At 40.1% G+C, this 15,588-nt stretch overlaps 1 long non-coding RNA gene across 1 annotated transcript in view; it reads right to left on the reverse strand.

Annotated features, from left to right (window-relative positions):
* Positions 1 to 217: 217 nt before the first annotated feature.
* Positions 218 to 15,588, reverse strand: part of LOC141278979 (uncharacterized) — a 28,761-nt gene continuing 13,390 nt past the window's right edge. The window contains exons 2-3 of the long non-coding RNA XR_012332544.1: positions 7,913 to 8,055; positions 218 to 319 (exon numbers count right to left, since the gene is read on the reverse strand). This is a non-coding gene — a long non-coding RNA (uncharacterized lncRNA). The remainder of the gene's footprint in view (positions 320 to 7,912; positions 8,056 to 15,588) is intronic.

Consider the following 15,588-nt stretch of genomic DNA (forward strand, 5'->3'; position numbering starts at 1 on the left):
GTAGGAGAAGATGTGGTTCAGATTTTCCAGGCAATGGAAATAGCTTGTGCAAAAAGCCCAGCTAAAAGGAATTTCATGATATGAGAAAGGGAAAAACAAAGTATAAAGGCAGAGAAGCAGGCAGAGGACAGATCACAGAGGGTCTTATATACCAATCCAAGGAGCTTAGGATTTTATTCTACAAGAAATGTCAAACATGGCAGTATCCTGGTCTTACCTGCATTTTAAGTGGACCATTCTGGTGGCTGTAGAAAGATCAATTTGAAGTAGACAGCTGTAGTATTTTGGGCCCAAGAAAAAGAGAGACTGGTCTTGGGAACTAGGAATAGACAGAAGCAGGTGGATCAGAGACATATTTATGAGAAAACATGGCAGAACTGATTGGCTGATTATGTAAGGGATGAGAGCAAACAAAGCAAAAGGCATAAGCCCAAGTTTTCCAGTTTGGGCAACCTGGTGAATGGGTGATTCTAGCAATTGGGAGAAAACAGAGGAAAAGGAGCAGGTGTGAGGGAGCTTGCTTATTTCAGCAATGGCTGAATGATTAGGGAAAAAGTTAGACTCAGTCAGACTTACAACAGGCAGTCTTAGACCATACTTTGAGAAACACTCCTAACTTCCTTCCTTCCATCTATCTATCTATCTTTCTATTTGTCTATCACCTATCTATCATCTAACTATCACCTATCTGTCTGTCTCTCTAAATATTAAACTTTGAAATTCTTTAATTATTTGGGGGAAAAGAAGCAAAAGTTATCAATGCTATCCCTAAACTGCAAACTTCTATGCATGTGCCTCCGAAAATGGAAGTAGAGAAGAGCCAATGGCTGGAACAAAATTCCCAAATGCTTTAAACATAAATTTTATGTGAGACAAATGTAAAAATTAAACATCTCCGTCTTAGAGGTTTTGTTATACCTGCCCCCACCTTACCCTAGCAATTATATTATTGAATCTTTCTCACAGTGCTCAGGAGCCAAGAAAATTTTGTTCAGCTCAATTTTCCACACTTAATATTTAATACCGGGCATCATTTTAAAAATTCAAATACAAAATTAATTTTAAGTTTGAACATTCTTTTTCTTTTTTTTTTTTTCGGTATGCGGGCCTCTCACTGCTGTGGCCTCTCCCGTTGCGGAGCACAGGCTCCGGACGCACAGGCTCAGTGGCCATGGCTCATGGGCCCAGCCGCTCCGCGGCATGTGGGATCTTCCCAGACCGGGGCACAAACCCGTGTCCCCTGCATCGACAGGCGGACTCTCAACCACTGAGCCACCAGGGAAGCCCCTGAACATTCTTTTTCAAATGAAAGCTCTGGATGTTCTATTCCTCCCCCTCCCTGTCCAGAACCTCTTCCTTAGTTTTATAAGGACGTAGGGTAGAGCAGACAGGGGGCAGGGGTGGGGGGATTATCTCTACTAATGTAGTCATCAGTTATGGCTGCTTTGGCCTTGGTCCCCAAGTGAACTGACCACTGCTCAGTTGGTACTATCACATATTACTGGAATCTAAGGGACATGCACTTGAGGGACCACTGCAATTCCAAGTACCATCATTGGGAAGTTTAAAGGGGGCATAAGCAGGATGCTCCGGAATCTTGACGATGGACACTACCTTTGGGAGCTCTGGTTCACAATCATCTCTCTATATAAATTCAGTAGGATAGAAAAATCTAAAATTGTATGTCATGTGCCTGAAAAACATCATGAAAATAATACACAGAGAAATCTCAAATAGATAAATGAAAAAGAAAAAGAATAGAGACAAACATTCCTTCACTTTATGATGTTATATCATCTACAAACCAAGACGGGGCAGCTGAACTCAATTACTTCTCTAGATAAATGATATTTCATGATTAAAAATTTTGAAAACCTGTGAACTGTTCACTTAAAACCCTTTGCTCCCACTGTTAACTAACACATAATCTGTTCTGCCCAGATGCCAGCAAAAGAGAGAGGGCATTTAATTGAGTTTCCCTCCAGCTCAGTTGAATCTACAGCAGTTTTTCTCAGTGTGCGGTCCTTCTAAGGGGTGTTCATACCAGAATCACTAAGAGAGCTTGTTAAAATGAAAATTCCTGGGCCCACAACCTACCTACTGAGTCAGCACCCACAAGGGGTGGACATGAATATCTGCTTTGCTCACAAGCTCCCCAAGTGATTCCTAAGCATTCTTAGCATATCATGTATCATTCACATGTTCCTTCACTCATTTATTTTTCAATAAACATTTACTGAATACATTTTGTGAGCCACAGTCTTTAAAACTCTTTTTCATGTTAGCTAATGGAAATGGAGAAAGGATATGATCTAGTTGTCCGCAGATGAGCTTGGAGCCAGTTGAGATTATACCAACAGACTAAGAGAGGGGGAGGAATGTAAAGCCACTGCTGGAGAGGCAGTGTTCCCCCGCCCGCCTCCCCACCTGCCCCCTGTAGGAAGTCATCTACAGGGAAGGCAGAACCCTTTTCCTTGACACAGACCTTGTCCCACTTTACTGTGACTCCACAAGTCATCCCAGAACCAGATGGTCCTGAGCTTGGACATCCCAGCTATGCCCTTCCTCATTCTGCAGTGACCACACACTTTCATTCTTTACTCCACAATAGTGGGCATCAGAAGACAAAGCTCTCCAGAGAGACAGGTTTCTTGTTGCCTCAGGAATTTCCTTCAGGCTGCCCGAGGAACATTTCACAAAAAGGCAAATCACATGGTCACTGTTCAGCAGTCTGAGTTGAAGCCACCACTTGAAACACACCAGACAGATTTTGTCTCTCCTGGGTTTTAGTTTGGGCACATTTTCTTTTCTTTTTCTTATTTTCTTAAAGGGAATCTGAGGCTGGCATACTGAGATGGAAAGACAGAAGTTTCTTTATTAGTAGCCCTCAAAATTTGCCTAACCACACACTGCATTTTCCTAAAAGCAATTTATTCTTCAAGCTTCCCATCTTTAAGGTGCTTAGTGGAATTGGTCCATAACAAGTTCCCTGACTTCACTTACCACCATTCATAAACATATCTAGATATAATAGGTGTATGTTTCCTCTCTTCTTGTGGGAACTTAATGGCTACTCACCAGCATGTGGTTTAGGAGTGCCTTGTCCTGGCTAAGGAAAAGCTCTGGTGTATTAATATTATTCTACCTGCCATGTAAAGATTCAGAATTTTAGATGTGAAAAGAAGACATTAAAAGTAATAAATTTAACACACAAATTGAAATGAATCTCAACATAATTGTTTTCTAAGAGCTTGAGAATAGCAAAGGGAAGTTAGTTTCTGGAATGCCTGGCATCAACTGTAGAAGACAGACCCAACTTATTTTGTCATCAGGATCTTGCTATGCTTCAGGGACAGTACAATGGATATTGGTTACCATGACACGAAATTACAGGAGTAGAAAACATTGGTACTTGGGCAGAATTTGTGATCTGGTAGCCTAACTTGATCACTGCTCTTTCAATTATTTCTCTTGTGTCATACCCAGTTCACCTTCATTTATCCCTCTTTTGCATAATAACATAAAAGAGGGAAAGGAGGGAAAAAAATGAAATGAAACTCTGAGCTTTCTGACTGGATTTCAAAAAATTGGGTATTTACTATGCATTGTTTTATAAGAGCAAAAAAAAACAATCTAAGAAAACTAGAAGTGATATTTCTGATTGTATATTATTTAATCAAAGAGTTCTGCTATCAGGCATCCAATGGGGCTCTTACTCATCAATGACATGAAGTTACATTCCTTACTTTTGTCTTAGTCCCACTAGAATTAGTAACTGGCATACCCTTTCTAGCTCACCAAAGAACCACCAATCAAGAAGTTCTGTCTTTCCTTCTCAGGACCTTTATTCTCAGACACTGGAAACACCACCACTAGGACCATGAGACAGCAAAGTAGGATATCTGAAGGTATCCTAGATTCTTTCTTCCACCACAACTGATCGATTTAACAAGTCCCTATTTATTTTACCTTCATTACTTTTGCCTTAGCCCTGGTCCTCATGAACTCGTCAGGCCTCTAATTTAATCTCTCAGCTTCCAATCCTACCATCTCCCATCCACTCTAGACACTACAGCCAAAGCAATCGATTTAATAGCTGAATCTAGCAATCGCTTCTCTGCTAAGACCCCTTTAATGGCCCTCCCTCATTTTCAGGATCATTGTCAACTGCCTTGGCTTAGCAGACAAGGCCCTTTATGATCTAAACTCTGCTGACTGTTCTAGTTTTTCCAGTTTAATGTTCAATACAGATTAACTACTTTTAGCCTCAATAGACTATGTTCTTCCATGCCCACAGAGCATGGCAGCCTTCACCACAGGGAATCATAGCACTGAATCTAAGTCAAGACCTAAACTCTTCATTTTAAAGAGAAGGACACCAAGTTACAGAGAGGTTAAGTAATTTCCCAAGGTCACACAGGTGATTAGGAACATGAAGGAATTAGGACCCAGTGTTTAGGCCTAACTGTCCAAAGTATAATTTATTTAATCTCTTTCTGACATTACTCAAAGTGGCAAAGTCATACTCTTTCTTTGAAAATCATAAAATGATACAGACCATTTGGTCTTCATTAAGAAACTGGCTTAAACATGTGTATCCAAAGTCTGTTACAAGTGCAGAGTTTCCTTTTCCCCAAAGCAATCCACTTTTCAGAAGCCCCTTTACTAAGTCTACCAAGACGTCAATACAAAGAAAGCTCTCTGCTCTAAAACTGATATTCAAATTCAACAGAAGTAACCAAAATAAAATCTCCCAAATAAAACAACGTCAGAGACAGACCTTACAATGAATATAAAATATGCTAAGAACATTCTATCACTGAAATAAATTAGACTTTTGGAGATTAATAATAAGATGAAATCTTGAAACACATAAGAATGAAGCAAATGACAACTGAAGAGAAACATTTTGGAAAGGGTCCCATTTGAAATGTATCCGTTTGAAAACAGCCTCTGACTTTTGGCTATCATGGTCATGTGCCTGTTCAAAAATTCATTTTCAAATGATATTTCTGAATGCAATCCCAAATTCAAAATGTGAATTGGTTGGCATGTTCAAAATTTTCTCTGAGACGGACAAAACAACAAATGAGATGTTTTCAGAAGGAATAATAAGTATATTCCACCACTCATTGGGTTTAATTCATGCTTCAGATGCTGGCCTTTCCCTTCTAATTCTTTAGTATCCCGTTTTCATTAGGAAATGGGAAATACAGGAAACAGGATTATGAAGCCATTTCTAAACATTAGCATGGTACTGAAGTAAGTTAGCAAAGAAACACACATTTTCAAGGAAAGGATAGGGAGGGAAATTGGCTTGAGCCCAGTCTGTCAGAAACGGTGAGCGACCTGAGTTTAGTTAAATCTAATCATGCCATCATGTCCTAAACTGCATTTACTGACAAGTCAAGGCATTGGAAAGGGCATATCACACCAGAAAAAGCTTGAAAGAGGAACAAACATTACCTATTGAATAGGAGAACTGGGTTTATTCACTTCCAATTTCAACAGACTCCAGAGAATCCATCCACTATACTACCATGGTTGGGGTAGTGTGGGGGAGAGAATAAGAGACTGAGAGAGGAGGAGGAGAGGCAGAGAACCAGCAGAAAGTACAGAAAGAACAGTAGGATTGCAGTTATTAAATAATTAATTTATAGACTAAACCAGGAAGAACACTGGGCAACAGCTGCAAATGATTACTCAGAAACTTCCCTTCTACTCAAAATGTAAAAGCAGAGCAAGAATACACAGGGACTAGGAAAGCAAAGACAATGACAGCAACAATCCAGAGGGGAAAAAATTACATGGCATTCATATCCAGAATGTTGATAATACAATAACTCATATACAAAAGCAGCTTTTATTTCTTTCCAAATATTTCTGAAAGAATTTGGTAGCACTTTTTTTTTCTAGTTTGAAATGTGCTCAATATCTGACGTCTCCTAGGATAGGTATAATCTTTCAAAAAATACAGATGTCATTTGGAAAGAAAGTTCTCAGGTAAAACAAATCCTATCTTTCAGATATTGAGAGAATTGGAAGGATACTCATGAATGCACTTTATTAGAATGAATTGTTATAAAGCACCATGTTAATAAACCATGGTAAGACCGAGCTGTATGCCAACCATGGTATTGGTGTAGTACTGACAATGTCTGCTGGTATATAGCATGGATGGTACTCTCAGCTAAAAAAAATGACAGCTCTTCTAAAAATAAGTAATATACCTCAAAGAGATACTTCTCTGCTGGTTCTGTGACTAGCAAATGATAAATAACATTTCCATTAAAAAAATGAGAGTATTAATGAATAATATATTGAAGGTGGTATACACACACCTGTTTAAAAAATCATTATGTAAGTTAAAAAGCATTACTTTGGGGTAAAGCCAATGAATGATTTAACTGAAAAATGCTTCTTATTGCACATGGAATTGCTAAAGTCAATTTTCTCAGTCATAGTTAGGTTTGACAAGACACTCTTCGCCCCAGACCCTGGATTCAGGACTAATTCTGGAAGAAAATTTACATTTGTTTGTTGGTTCCCTGGCCTCATTCTTTTTCATGCCCTATCACGCATGTTGTTCCAATACAGCAAAAGCCCTTATATGCAAGGAAACTTCTCTCCCACTCTCAAACCTGCTTTTCCTCCAAAATACTCTTTTAGAAAGGAAGCAAACCACCATCATAACAACAATATGATAGGTGTTTGAACAGTACGTGAGGGTAGCCTTTGAGAAAGTTAATCTCAGTTTGTGCTGAACAGAATAAAGGAAACTCAGACAAGGTAATACTCCATTGTAAGAAGCCACTTAGCTGTACAGAACTAATTTTCCACATCAAATTTGACCCAACTAGAACACAGCCTCAGAAAAAAAAAAATGTTCCAAGTGTAATTTATTCAGGGTTAACTTATTAATCCTCTATTGTGACACTGGACTCAAGGTCCAGTGGTCATTATATCACAGTATCATATTAATATGGAAAAGAGAATTAAGAACTTCACCTTGCCTTTTTAACTCCACATGGATGTGGGAGGAACATCCAGAGATATGCACTTTTCCCAAATAAGTATTACCACATTCTCTTTTCTGAGGGAAAATAATACTTGTTTTCTGCACCTTTTAAATTTTACTTGTATTTCCTTCCCTACAAGGCAGATGATGAAGATGAATTATTATGAAGTTGTGGGGAATTTCTCAGTATCTTTAATGTATTTGCTTCTAGAAAGAGGAGTGCTGCAGACACCAGGTAGCATCCTAGCTCAGGTATATTACCATTCTTTTGTGTAACTCAGCTAGAGAGAAAGCTAGAGGCACACACTCGGTATATATCTAACAATAATTTCCCACTACCGACTTCACTTAAGAGACTAAAATTATCATGCCTTTAAAAAAACAAAAAGTCACCAAAAAAGTCACAATCTGATGAGGCTTGTTCTTTGTCTTTATCTGAGAGACCACCTAAGGACACAGGGCTTTTAAACTAATAAGGAGAATCCTTTGTTCTCCCAGGTTCCATTTAAAGGAAAACTGGGTCGAAAGGCTTCCCCAGGGAGGGAAAAGAATCCAGGAGCCAAACACACAGGAGTAAGAGATTTCACTCCCACCACTGTTCCCACCCTCCCAAAGAAGTTAATTATCTCTATTTTAGGGATTTGGGGTGGGGAGCACTCAGGCAGCCCATTCTCTACCACCACAATCTCATTCTCAAATGTGGCTCAGACCATCCTCCCTCCCTGACACCATGGGGTGAGGGGCGTTTAGAACCTCTCTCCAGCCATGGGCAGCAGAGCCAGTACTACAAGGCATCTATACTCCCCAAAAGGTGTGTCCCAGCCCAAGTGCAAAGTTGGGTATTTAGACCTGCAAAGCACAATGAGAGCCATTCAAAGCAGCAAGTTACAGTACCTTAAGAAGTCTGACAGATGGGAGAAAGGCTGCGTGGCACAGCTTCCGGATGGTCCAGTTTAGGGGTCGAGGAGCATCAGTTTGATTCATGACCCCGTCCAAATTCCACCGGGAAAACCAGAAGCCGCAAACCTGAGCAGTGCCTAGAAAATAAACGGTCCCCCACAGCCCTGGCATCCCATGATCATCTCCACACCTGAGAATTCCATCAGGGCAAAGGCTTCCTGCAACTTGGGAGACTAGTCAAGTGGCGCTGCCTGAGCCACTGAACCTTCTTAAGAAAGCCACCTCCCCTCTCCCTGCAGCCGTGCTCATGCATACCAAACGTGGCTGAATGGAGGCACACTGCCTGCTGCTTCGGGGAGGGGATGCACGGTTTTGAAGGAGAGGGACAGCCTGCACGGAACAGCCAGCGGTCGGAGTCAAAGCAGCCTGCTCAGAATGTGCGCTCCCTCTCCTGCTCTCCTCCCAGTAAACGCAGGTCAGGCATTGGGGGAAAACCCTGGCCATTTGTTCTGCTCACTTGGTTTGGGGGGGAGCCAGGAGGAGAGCAAAAGGAAACATCAATAAAGCGAGAACGGGGAACTTGCACTTTCTGGTACAAAGCATCTCTGAGGGACTGGAAACTGGCACAGGGGGGAGGGGCTAGGACACAGAAGGAGAAGGGAATGCCTCCGAATGATAAGATAAATACTTTTGATTTATGTGACACAATAAATTGAGAGCTATTGTAAAATGGATCTATAATAAAAGAGATCTCTGTCATGTTCTGGGTTTTTTATTAACTGTGACTGACAGTCCTCACCCTGATATATACATTATATAGATTAGAGGAGGCAGACGGCAGAGAGAGAAGCAAACTAACACACACAGTGGGAGCGGTGAGTTATTCCTTTCATAGAAAGCAGTGTAAACTAATGTATCTTTGGCTTACCTTTTAGAAATGGCAGTTTCTAAATTGGGGGTTATCCCATCCTGAAAAGCCACCTGATACTCTATCTGCAACAAAAGTTTAACCCTTAAGGTGCCACATGGAATGCTTTCTATAAAAGATGGAGTTTCCTGAATTGGGGATACCCACCCCCACCATTTCCTACGGGTAGCTTTAAGAGAGAGTTGCTGCGGTGGTGTGAACAGTCTTTAGGGCTCCTGTGGTGAGAAAGCATAAAGGGGAACTCTCCCAGTTGAAGGCAGTGAGGTGGGTGGGAAGAGGAAGTCACCAGCCTCACGTAAACGCCCCCATCCCGAACAATCGGACGTCAGTGAGTGCAGCTGACTGACGGCTGCCCAGGAGAACCCTCACATCCTTAGAGCATTTCCAGCTTATTCTTCCTCTTTATGTCCCTCCCTATGACTGTACTGATTTTCAATTTTTAATTAACTAGAAGAGAATGGTAAATCCCAGCTCCATGACTATTATGCATTCTGAAGCAGAAACGGGAGATGTGAGAGCAGATGTGATACAGAGACGCTGCTGTAATTCAGAATTTGGAGCAACATGGATCCTCCCTGGAGTGTAATATACCTGACACACCACATTACAACTGTATTTCCCTCACAATGGTCCTGTGTTACAGATCTAAGGATTTTTTTTATAGAAAATCTAGTCCATGGGTAGAATCCAGACTATTGACTTGCCTTGTGTAATAAAATTCATGCATCTGATTTCCTTCTATTAACCAATATCACTTTATAGACCCCACACACACACAGTTGGTTCACTATCTGCCACCATTCTATTTCCACCAAAGATTAAAGGCAGCTTAAAACAGTAACAGCTAACATGTCTGTGTCAAGCATTGTGCTAGGCGCTCTAAATGCATTACGTAAGTTCACATCAACAATAACTCTATGTAGTACATGCTACTGTCATACCCACATTTCACAGATTGAGCAACTGAGGTCTTGAGAAATTCGTAATGAGTAATTAAGAATTAGTAATGACATAACTAATAAAACTGGGATTTAGACTGAAACCAGTCTACAAGACTATAAAGACAAGCTTATCTTCTTTCCTATTTCTTTCATAGTTATGGCAGCCACAGCATTTAAGCTACTGCTTCAGTTTTCTGGTGATTTAATCCTACATAAGAGTTGAGCTAAAAGACCATGAAGAAAAAATGCTCAGCATCTGTTTCAAATTATTTCTTTGGTTTGACGTTGATATAGTAAATATCATGAATTCTAGAATCAGGCTGCATGGTTCAAACTCTAATTCTGACCCTGGCCTTGGGTAATTTACCGGCCTACTCTGCACCTTAGAGTCCTCATCTGTAAAATGGAGATGAAAATGAACCACACACCTAAGGCTGTGAAGACTAAGTCAGCTAAGAGATCACTAAAGCACTCAGAACAGTGCCTGGCGTATACTGAGTCTCCTATACCATGATTTATCTTCCAGGTAGCAAGCACTGATGCTGAGGTGGGAACCTGCTGATGATTCCCTTAAGCATGCACAAGTGTATACACTTTTAGTACCAGGTAATGAAGTCAAGCAAGGCAGATTAAACCTGACAGCTCCTTATGAATTACCATGAGATTAATAAATGGGGTAAAGAGAAAAGTGGGAAACTAAGACAGCAGTATGGATTTCCTCATGCTATACTGCAGAGTGGTATTCATCAGATTGCAAGATGTTGCCTTTGGTTAGGCTACCAGGCACCAACCTCCCTAAGCTATTAAATGCTATTAAGTGGTTGGTTAAAATGCTGAAACACTGCAGTTGACTTTCCCCTGCTCCAACTGTTCCTCACTGTTAAGGGACCCCACAAAAAGGAGATATCGGGGCTTCCCTGCTGGAGCAGTGGTTGAGAGTCCGCCTGCCGATGCAGGGGACACGGGTTCGTGCCCCAGTCCGGGAGGATCCCACATGCCATGGAGCGGCTGGGCCCGTGAGCCATGGCCGCTGAGCCTGCGCGTCCGGAGCCTGTGCTCCACAACGGGAGAGGCCACAACAGTGAGAGGCCCGCGTACCGCAAAAAAAAAAAAAAAAGGACAGCATCATTCTGAAAACACACAGCCTTTGATCCTCCTAGCCCCCTTAATTTTTACTAAATAACTTTGGTCAAAGAGAATAGTTTGTAACTCTGCGGAATGGAGAAGTAGGAGGATTCACAGCCCTCTCTAATGGCAATTAGAAGAGCGAGCACAAAACCTCTAGAGAATTGGAGACTACACAAAAGAAGTAAAGCTCAAAGAAGAATGACAGTGCATGAGAGGAGGTTTTTCTTCCATTGTTGGAATAGTTTGGGCCACAACTGTTTGCTATCACAACATCTGAAGCAGTTTTCAGGATCCCACCCTGCTTCAAGAAATGATATTTTCACATGGAATGATGTCTTCCTGGCTTTTAGAGAGGAGTCTAATGAGGAAAGAGCAGAGGGGAGCAAGCCCAGCCCCAGACGTCTGCCTCTCATAAATCCAAAATGCTTGTTTACCAATTTTATGAATGTGGATGTTTACAAAGCTACACAATAAATTCCAACAGACTTAAAAGCCTGACATGACCACATCAGCTTTCAGTATCTCCCAAAATAGCAAGCCCAGCGCATCAAACCTCTGCTCTCTGAAGCCTGCCTTTGAACTAATTTTCTCCTATGCTATGTAAGCCCACTTCCCACTGATCATCTTTGTGTTTTACTTCCTGTCTTAATGATGCTAAATTTAAGAATTATGATAAGATTTGAGCTGTCTCAATGCTGACCATGAGCCACAGTACAGACAGGCTGCCTGCCTTCCTTTTGAAAACCACATTCCCTATCTTTAAAAAAATCATGGCATCCTCTACATAGCATTGCTCCACTTTGCACACTGTCTTCCCTTATATTTCTTAGATATACAAGAGGCTGATCCATGGAAACCTAAGAAAACAGAAAGGAAATGACACAGTATACGGGTGGTTCAGTGTTCCAAATTTGCCGCCTAAAATGTGTTTTTAAAATATGCTCCAATGTAATTTTTCACAATGTTGTTAAAACACGGAAATTCATAGGTATCTGACGTTAAATGAACAGATATTTCGAGGCTCTCACAGTGAATGTAGTGTACCTAGTTCAGAAGGACGATACTCAAGCATCTCAGTGAAATAGCAGAAACCAGTCCAAGGGTAAGCTTTTGCAAGATAATTTCATTTGCCTTAATATTTTGTAATTTCAATATCATCACCTTATTTGTTGTGTCTGATAATTCATCACTTTTATCAGAAAAACATTTGTGTTGTGAGCACTGGCAATTTATCATTTTTATCAAAAAACCATGCTTTTCCTCTCTCTTCGCTTTAATCGCACTCAAATAAAATTTTTAGAAATTTTAGATCCTTCAACAATATTTTCTAAGGTATTAAATCTCTTTATAGATTCCATTGATACAGAACAGTTCTTAATTTAGTTTCAAATATGTTTTCCAAATAGATTAATTTTTTTCTACATTTATTCTTCCCCTTTTGGTATCTTTTATAGATAATAGATTCTAACATACATTAAAATCTATTAAAACCCATGACTCACTCAGTTAAGTAGCTTAAACATTTATGCTGTATAAAATTAAAAGGTCTCAAAATTAGAATAGTTGTCTACTCCACTTCTCCCCGGCTCCTTGAGTGCTATCCACCCCCTGCATGCAGTGGCAGGGAGTGGGTGTGTTTCTAAGGCATCCCATTCCACGGGTGGACAGCTCTAGTTGAGAGGAAGTTCTTCCTACAACTAAGATAAAATGTGTCTCCCTGGAACTTCCCAGTCAAGTTTCTCTTCCAGACAATGTTCTCCCAAAGTATAAAGACAGGCAACAAGCTCCACTCAAACCTCTTCTCCATACTGGACATCTTGGACCTTTGATCCTTCTTCACATGATGGAGTAGCATTATGTAAAAAACGCTCTTCATGGTTATAGTCAATATTATGTCATAGGGCACTTTAAGTATAATGGTGTCTAATCCTCTTCAATTACTTCTCATAAAGGTCCTGTAGGGAGCTCTGAGGGCAAACTCACTAATAATTTAGTTCCTTTAAAAATTTTTCTTCATGAATTAATTAGTTTACTCAACCTACAGTTTAATAACTGACTCCCCCCCTCTCTCCCTAAGTGAAGTGTGCCATATAGAACCTCTGTTACAAACCGACCTCCACTGTATCTGAAGCCTGAAATGCATGTAATTTCCTCTTTTTTGTCCCTGGAATGGAGGTACTGATAAGCTTCAGCTAATGAGAAGCCATGTTATCTAGAAATGGGCAGGGATTAGTCTGTGTTTCCTTCTCCCTGTCTTTATTTGCTAGCTTTGCAGTCAGATTTAATTCAAACTCAAGTCTTACCTCTCACAGCTGTGTAGCCCTGGGCCGGTTAACCTCCCAGAGTCTTAGTTTCCATGTTGTAAAATGGGGTCTACAGCAGTTTCCACCTCAAGATGTTTGTGAAGATTAAAATCAATTGGCACAGTGCTTATATAATAAACACACATTTAAGTGTAATTATGATGAATGATGATGATGATTGTTACCTCTTTCACTGAAACCACTGGCATAGTGCTTAAGAGCACAGGCCATACAGCCAATGGCCTGGATTTGAACCCCAGCTTTACCATTTCATGTAGCTTTGGGAAGTTTCTTAACCTTACCATGCTTTAGTTTTTTCATCTGTAACTTGGGGATAATACTACTACCTATGTCAAAGGAATATTGTGAAGTTAATTAGCTAATATACGTAGAACCCTCAAAAGAGGAACCAGCACATGGTAAAAGCTCAAAAAATATTAGTAATTGATTATTAATAATATGACGTCAAATGTACTGTCTTTCCCAAAGCTGCTGCTCTAGGAAAAGCAAAGCAAAACGCCTTCACTTCCTCCTTTGCTTGTTCCAGTAAGAGGATAAGCTTCAGAAAACACAGAAGAAAAACCACACCTGCCTTTACTTACTGCTTTCCTTTCTGCAGCTGGGAGGAGATCGTATATTCCACTAACAGAGTACAAAGCTTTAATATATAAAATGTTTCAGTTGGAAAACATTAAGGTATATAAGCAGTTTCTGTTTCATCAAAAATAGAAATCACACACACACGCACACACACACAAACGTATAACAAGTATTCAAAGGCCAAGAGCTAAAATACATCCTCATGCAAGCTTTGAAACCCTAATACTTTCATTAACAAAGGGGACTGCTTTTTTGTACAATTCCAAAAACTTTAATGAGTCCATGGAGGCTTATTAAAACTATAGGAATTTGAGATGTGCATTTCTAAACCACTTAATATTTGCATTCTTTTAATACTTGCAATGCTACTGATTATTGCAGATATTCTCTATTCTGAGCCTAGACATCTCACATACACATATACACACACACACTCAAGTGCACCACATACAGAGAGAATATAGGTATTTTAGAGGATCCTCCATTATGAAAACCACAGATCTGGCCAACTTGGTACAAAACTTGTGAATGAATATCTTTTGGGAGGGGGATTTAAGCAGTGAATCTCCAATTACTGCTTGAATAAACTATGTGAATTGGAGGGAAGCTCACTATTTCCTTGCTAACAGTGCAGCATAAGTCTGCTCTTTTGACTAACTGGATGCTCAAATAAGATACAAGTTCAAGCTCATGCCTCACATATACCTTCTCAAACACCATCTGACTCCCACCCATGAGAGCAGAGAAACTGCCTGAGCTGCACACTCCACCTTGTGCATCTGGGCTTCTGACACTAATGGCTACCACTGTGTTGAACCATAAGGTCTGCTCACCTGGGAAACAGACATGCTGTGATCTGGAAAATCCTCAAAGCAGTAGATCTGCACAAAAGAGGATTTTAACAAAGAAAGCTAATGAAAACCATACTTGCTATCTACTTTTGTCAGCCTACCATAAAATGTATCACTGTTGATGTTTATTCTGAAATCACATCTTTAACAACCATGAGCCTTTCATTTTTATTTTAATTAACAATAGTGGTGGGGATTACACGATTCTAGTGTTTGAGGGACTGGTCCAGTTTTTGTTTTGTTTGTTTTGCTTTTCTTATGAGGCACCATAAAATCAATGCAAACATGGATTTCGAAATCAGGAAGAACTGGGTTTGAATCCACATTAAGTCACTGGGCAATTTATACAACTTTTATGAATCCTCATCTTTAAAATAAACATACTAATTATAATAATGTTAAGATGATGATTGACAACTTTGAGCACTTATTATATGCTAAAGTGTGTTAATCCTTCTAAGTGCCTAGCTCATTTAGCTTTCACAACAAACCTATGAGATTTGTAGCATTACTATCTTCATTTTACAGATGGGGAAGTAGTCTCGAAAACCAAAGGCTCAAAAAAGTTAAGAAACTTGCAGTAAGTCATAATACAAGAAATTTTCACATATTGAGATACAGGGAACTCCCTCTGACTTATACATGAGTTAATTTGAATTTTATGCTAACTAAAATAGCCTGTTTGTGGCCTATCAAACATACATTGTACATCTGCTTTAATGAAAGAAAAGGGCACACTGACCAGAAATAAAGAATGTCCATGTTAAAAATAAAGATTAAATGCCCCTCTTCCTAGAATGCCAATGCTGGTACTCCTCTGATGATAAGGCTACCTTCCCAGGTGCCAAGGCCATACTGACTCACTGTGTACATGCTGGTCTGTTCTTTTTTTTTTGAAACCCTGAAGAAATGTAACCCC

This window comes from Tursiops truncatus, chromosome 6 (assembly GCF_011762595.2).
Source record: "Tursiops truncatus isolate mTurTru1 chromosome 6, mTurTru1.mat.Y, whole genome shotgun sequence".
In the NCBI taxonomy this organism is placed as follows: Eukaryota; Metazoa; Chordata; class Mammalia; order Artiodactyla; family Delphinidae; genus Tursiops; species Tursiops truncatus.